Source organism: Palaemon carinicauda, chromosome 21 (genome assembly GCF_036898095.1).
Source record: "Palaemon carinicauda isolate YSFRI2023 chromosome 21, ASM3689809v2, whole genome shotgun sequence".
Taxonomy (NCBI): domain Eukaryota; kingdom Metazoa; phylum Arthropoda; class Malacostraca; order Decapoda; family Palaemonidae; genus Palaemon; species Palaemon carinicauda.
Genome location: NC_090745.1, coordinates 22,501,073 through 22,507,407, shown reverse-complemented (window position 1 = coordinate 22,507,407; position 6,335 = coordinate 22,501,073). Strand labels below are relative to the sequence as shown.

Here is a 6,335-nt window from a genome sequence, read left to right as displayed (position 1 = left end):
ATATATATACTATATATATATATATATATATATATATATATATATGCGGAGGTTAACGTAGGCCTCAAGAAATTTAGTCTAAGGTCGAGCACGTACGTGTGTGTGTGTGTGTGTGTGTGTGTGTGCAACTTACAACGCAAGTATAAAATGGTATCAGAAATTGCCTAATGGAGAATTTCAGAAAAAAAAAAAACAAGCCTTTGCAGCATGGACTCTGCTAACGTTAACATTTTCTATAGGGCCATCGTTATCAGTTATGAGATTATCTTCGAGTGGTGTTGTCGCATTGAAGAGATCTCTTCACGCCTTTCCTTATCTTCTAACAAAGAGGCTACTTTACCATAACAGATTTGGTGGATGGAAAAAATAATGAATGAGTACATTAAGAATTTCGCTACTTATATATTCACACACAATATATAAGATATTATACATACACACACACACACACACACACACACACACACACACACACACACACACACACACACACATATATATATATATATATATATATATATATATATATATATATATATATATATATATATATATTCCTTGTTGGTGTTGAAGCCCCTGAGCTTATAGCATCCTACTTTTCCAACTAGGGTTGTAGCTTAGCAGTAGTAGTAGTAGTAGTAGTAGTAGTAGTAGTAGTAGTAAAATGTGTGCGCGCTGGAATGTATATAAAAATACCAGTACAAAATAAATATTTTTGATAACTTCCCCGTCAGTCAAAAGAGGTAAAAGTTTCTCGCTATCTTTCACCTAAATTATTTTCTTGTTTCTAAAAAGAATATTAAGTTTTCCATGATACCAACCTTTGCATCAAAGGTATTAAGAAACGCCATACCATATCTATTCTGATCTGGCTATTTCACAACACTGAACCGAGGAAAAATATCCGAACTGAATTATTAAATTTCCTACAATCTACATTGTTTGCCTTATTAATTCACTGCTTACTAAGTTAACACTAGAATTCTGGTCACATTTCTGATAATCTTTGTAATATATCAACATACAGACTTGGGTTGATATGCATCTTTAAATCTTGCACAAATATCAGAAAGCAATCTGATAGTCACTTAGCTCTTGTTAGTGGGCAAGTCCCTACAACACTATTAGGCAACATCAACTACATTCCTCCTACGATATTATTCCGCTCATATCTTATCGACAAAAGCTATCTACTGCGACCAGCTTCCTGTTTATCTTCAGACATTCATTGATTCTATCTTAGACATGTCAGGTTGCTGGTCTGAAAATTTAATACCAGCTACTATTTGTGTTCCAATTACATTTAAATAATTTTCGTTAAAGTGAATGTCAACTAAAACACACTTTCAGCAAATCGAGGAAAACGACAGCGCATTTCGCCAGCATAAAACGCACCGAAAAATTATAACCTGGCAACATAGTGACACACATGGCCATTACAAATGCTGGTACCAGTGTAGTAAACGATGACGTAGCCGTGACGTAAGAGAACGACAGACCCCGTTACTGGGAACTATGAAAGATACCATCTTGCTATCCTCCCTCACTAGGAAATGTTATCAACGCATTACTATTCAAACCAATTTCATCTGTTTTGTAAACTCATGTTTCTTTACACCTTAGCGTTTCCTAAATGTAATGGTTAAAAACGTTTTTTGTTTCTTTTTAAAACTGGGTTTGGCAAGCTGGGGTACAAGCGACTTTCTCCCACCCCACCAACACTCCTACACACTGTTACACGGATCACGTCCCTTTTCCCTTTCTATTCGATACACTCATCGTTTTGGTCATACATCTTTCATATCCATCTCTCACTGTAATCACATCCGCAAATAATGAGAAAAGTATTCCATCTCGCTTGAATTTTAGGTTAAAATCACTGCCACATCACTAAGGAATATTCAAATTATTGCTAGTATTTTCAATACAATTAAACAGGTAGAAACTAGATCAACATAAATGGAATGTTTCTACACGCTGTAAATTAAACTGAACAGCTCAATACCAGCGTAACAGGGACTGCAACTTGGCGTGTTCGTCCGAATTGCACGGGGGAGATAGAAAGACTAAACCTGACTGGTATTTTTAGCTTGGGCTGCTGCAGTTCCACGGCGCCAAATCCAAAATCCTGGCATTTGCTTTTGATAACAACCAGGGGGTAAAGACGTACATTAAAGGGTTAGCTTATCATTTGACAGGCATTTTCTCTTGTTGTTATAAATTGGGTGAGAAATAACAAACATTGAGGAAAACAACAATGGATCGTGATTTGCCCTAGATATGCAGGCATGGTGTATTAAGATAACTGCTTTTATTGTTATTATTGTCATTACTAGCTAAGCTACAACCATTGCTGGAAAAGCTGGATGCTATATGCCCTAGGGCTCCAACAGGGAAAAATAGTCCAGAAAGGAACGGAAATGAAAAACAAATAAACTACAAAAGAAGTAACGAACAACTGAATTATTTTAAGAACAATAACAAAATTAATGCAGATATTCCATATATAAACTATATGAAACTCATGTCACATGTCAGTCTGTTCAACATAGTATTTGTTGCAAGTTTCAACTTCTGAGGATCAAAATCTTAGCTTGCATACCAAACTAAAGAAAGAATCGTACAGCTCTGGGGTGAAGGGCTGTGATAATATATCATTTTCATAGATTGATCCCAAGGACATCGAACAGTTTCACATCTACATGAAGCAGACACATTTCACATCAAAACCATGACAATCACAGTCTTACTTTCATGAATCTTCCCTACTACTCGTTGAGACACTAAGTTATTGGGTCCATTGACTGGTTACGACTCATTTTTCTTTGCCTACACATACACCAAATAGGCTGGCTTATTTTATTGCTCACATTCTCCTCTGTCCTAATACACCTGACATCAGTGAGATTACTAAACAATTCTTCTTCGTTTATGGGGTTAACTACTGCACTGTAATTTTTCAGTGGCTACTTTCCTCTTGACACTTAAGCTATGGTAAGCAGTTCTTCTTGGAGGTCACTCCTAAATTAAACCATTGTTCTCAAGTCTTGGATAGTGCCATAGCCTCTGTACCCTGGTTTTCTCTTTGTCTCTTCATTTCCTAGATTCCTTTCTTCACTAAGCTATTTTTTCTCTGTTAGAGCTCTTGGGCTTATAGCATCTTGCTTATCCCACTAAGGTTATAGCTTGGCTAATAATAATAATAATAATAATAATAATAATAATAACAGCCTTATAAGTTATTGTGAAGGATAAGGGCTATATAAAGCAACTCGGTCCAAATTGGATTACAACCCTTATAATAAGAGCGAGATTTATACTTTATTTTTTGAACGATAGCTTATTACGGCCAATAATATCAACCACCACCATAGTTCAGATGTTTTCTTCAACTCACGGATGTCATACTCGAGTTTAGATTTGTTTTTGAATTTATACATAATTCCGAGGGGATTATCATTAAATTCAACCACATTGTAATTCTTATGAGTAAGGCAAAATCTATATATATATATATATATATATATATATATATATATATATATATATATATATATATATATATATATATATATTACACAATTGAATTAACAAATCGCATACGGAACCTTAATGTGTATTGAAAATGAAGGAAAATGAAGTAAAAAGTCTAGCTTATCGTCAAATGAAATTTGCATAAAAATATAAATACATTGTTACATGGTTCTAACTGTTGTTCGCCTCATAGATCTATTGACTTTCCGAATCTGGAAACTGATTGCGTACTTAAAACATTGTTTGAAGTTCAGGTTTATAATTTAAGTTCAATAATTTTCTTTTCTTTATATATTGTTGTAATAACTTGCTAACATGTCTTTTGCTTCAATGACTGCTGAGAATGCCAATAATTCCAGCTTCCTTACATTACAATTTTGAGCAGTAATATAACGAAATATCTAACGCCGAATTAAATAGAAAAGGCGATGACAATGTTTACTTAATAATGGAAAGTGAATTTTAACTCATTATTAATATATATATATATATATATATATTGTTCCTGAAAGTAGTTAGTGGAAACAGAAACAATCTTAATGCAGAATTTTATAGCTACTGATTTACATTCGATATTTTACATCGCTGAATATGCTGTTGTGTCGACAAATTCTTCAGAGGAAGTTTAATTTATCGTTATTGTTACATTTCTCGTTGTTATTGTTGACAAGTAAGCATGGAGAAATTTACCTCTACGTTGAAACTTAAAATTCCCATCTCAAAACTGATTAAGTTAGGTTAGGCTGTATTTCTTTAAAGTAGCCTACAACACATTACTACAACGATGAACCGATATGCAAAATTTGGCCACGAATGCCATTTAGAGCAGAAGTGACTTACATCATTGCCATTTACTACATTTATATGCTTTCTGTATTATTCTCATTTTCGTTAGGCTACTTTCATGAAGTATATATTTGTCAAATTCTCTTTCACTAATGTGTTTGTCTTATTACTATTTCAGTTGGGGAGATTCAAACAAAATATTTCCTCCACAGTAAAATCAATATCTTGCATTCTGTCCCTCCATGATTGGTTTACAAATTGAAATAACAATAATGCAGGATGTAAACAGTAGTCTCATATACGAATTACCGAAATGGCGAGATAATGTTCTGGAGTAGAAAATCATCAAACAAAAAAAGTAAAAAATTAAAACTTGTATTTATAAATATGGGAACCCTTTATAAATTAGGCATTAGGTCAAGTCAAGTATGGGAAAACTTTAAATTGTGAACTACCTGGGATTCTACTTCACTGAATGACAAATGGATTTGATGGAACACTATAGTAATGAGATATATTGGAATGGGTTTTATTATAGTTACGGACGGGGAAAACTTTCCTACTAAAATACAGCTTTGGCCCATAGAAAAAAGGTCTGTTTCCTTCGAAAAATGACACTCATTTTGGTAATGCAAATAAATACTGCCATTTCCTTTACCTTGAAATATACTATTCTCATGACAAAAAAAAAAAAAAAAAATAATAATGATTTCCAAGCTACTGAATTTCCCCTCAAGCCAATTCAGTAAAACATACCTTAACATTGTCTTCACTAAAAGTTTAAAATTTACTTACCAAGTTTATCAGCAGGCAGGCATATAGCTCTCTGGTTTATCGAGTTTTGATTATTTAAATCCAACGAGTTCTGTCAAATGTTGATCTATAAAAATCTGAAGTACGAAGTACTGGCACAAGGATCTTACACCAAGAAAGTCAATGCTTTAACTGTGAAACTTTAACCACCGGCAGGCATCCACTATCCACTTAAACTTGTGCGTGACTCAGTGACTAATCTCTTTGACATGCTCTTTTAACGAGATGGCGTTATACTTATACAATTGACTTGTCTATATAGTTTGTTACTTAACTTAAGAGCTGTTTTTCTGTTTGTTTTTCCTATCACACCTTACGCATTCCTGGACCTACAGGATGTTTATTATATACAGTTTTGAATATTTACAGTCAGCGTATTGTGCGTTAATGGTTAAATCTACATCATCTAAGCACTTAGTAAACAAGTGTCTTAATTTTCTTCCAAAAATAAGCCTAATTATTAGAATATATGGTGGGAGTTGGTATCTATAGTCTTGGGCAATGGGCAGTATATGGGAAAGCTCTAGACACATCTTGGCTCCTGTAACTCGAAACCACCTTATGTAGTCTCATGGCAACAAGATTCGTTGGTTACATAATACAATGGCATAAAAAATAATAAGTGTTATGGGTAAAACGCATTTTTACTTGTAGGCTACCACGTTGGCTCTCACGGATTTTTTTCTCCATCAATCTCCTTGCACATTATCCTTAGCAACAATAGGCTATGATGAATATCACAACATAGTTAAAGCTTCAAAAGAACTTGACAAAGGCAAAGTATCTTAAAAGTTCTTGCACGACAGGCCCGACAACTCTCATTATTAAGTTTGAGAGCTGTCAATGTTTCACTGATAAAATACTATTATACTGTAGGCTACTACCGATAGTCCGCCTATGTCTAGAAACTTAGAAAGCCTCTTCTTGTTATATTGGCTAGGAACTGTAGGATACTCTGTTTTGTTATTGAACCAACACCTTCTTTGCCAATTCAATACAAAGTTTGTTAGATAGGTTTTGAATGCATTAATGTTTATTTCATTCTATTTGACACACAATTCCATAGTTTGAAAAGTTCTTCCCAGATTCAAGCGAGTACAATCAATTCACTGGCATCATGCATGATGCTATACTGCAGTACTCAAACAAATGAAAAAAATCATATTTGCAATAAATCTTTTGAGAATTGCATTTAGTTAGTC

At 33.9% G+C, this 6,335-nt stretch overlaps 1 protein-coding gene across 3 annotated transcripts in view; it reads right to left on the bottom strand.

Moving 5' to 3' along the window:
- The window catches only part of LOC137615214 (uncharacterized), a 66,598-nt gene extending 60,598 nt beyond the window's left edge, over window positions 1-6,000 (bottom strand). The window contains exon 1 of one of the 3 annotated variants that reach the window (XM_068344879.1): window positions 5,116-6,000. The gene's annotated coding sequence lies outside the window, so the exon portion shown is untranslated. Of the gene's footprint in view, window positions 1-1,025; window positions 1,045-2,005; window positions 2,069-5,115 lie in introns of those variants that run through there. The other 2 variants (XM_068344876.1, XM_068344878.1) reach the window with 2 other exon arrangements.
- Between the last annotated feature and the right edge of the window lie 335 nt (window positions 6,001-6,335).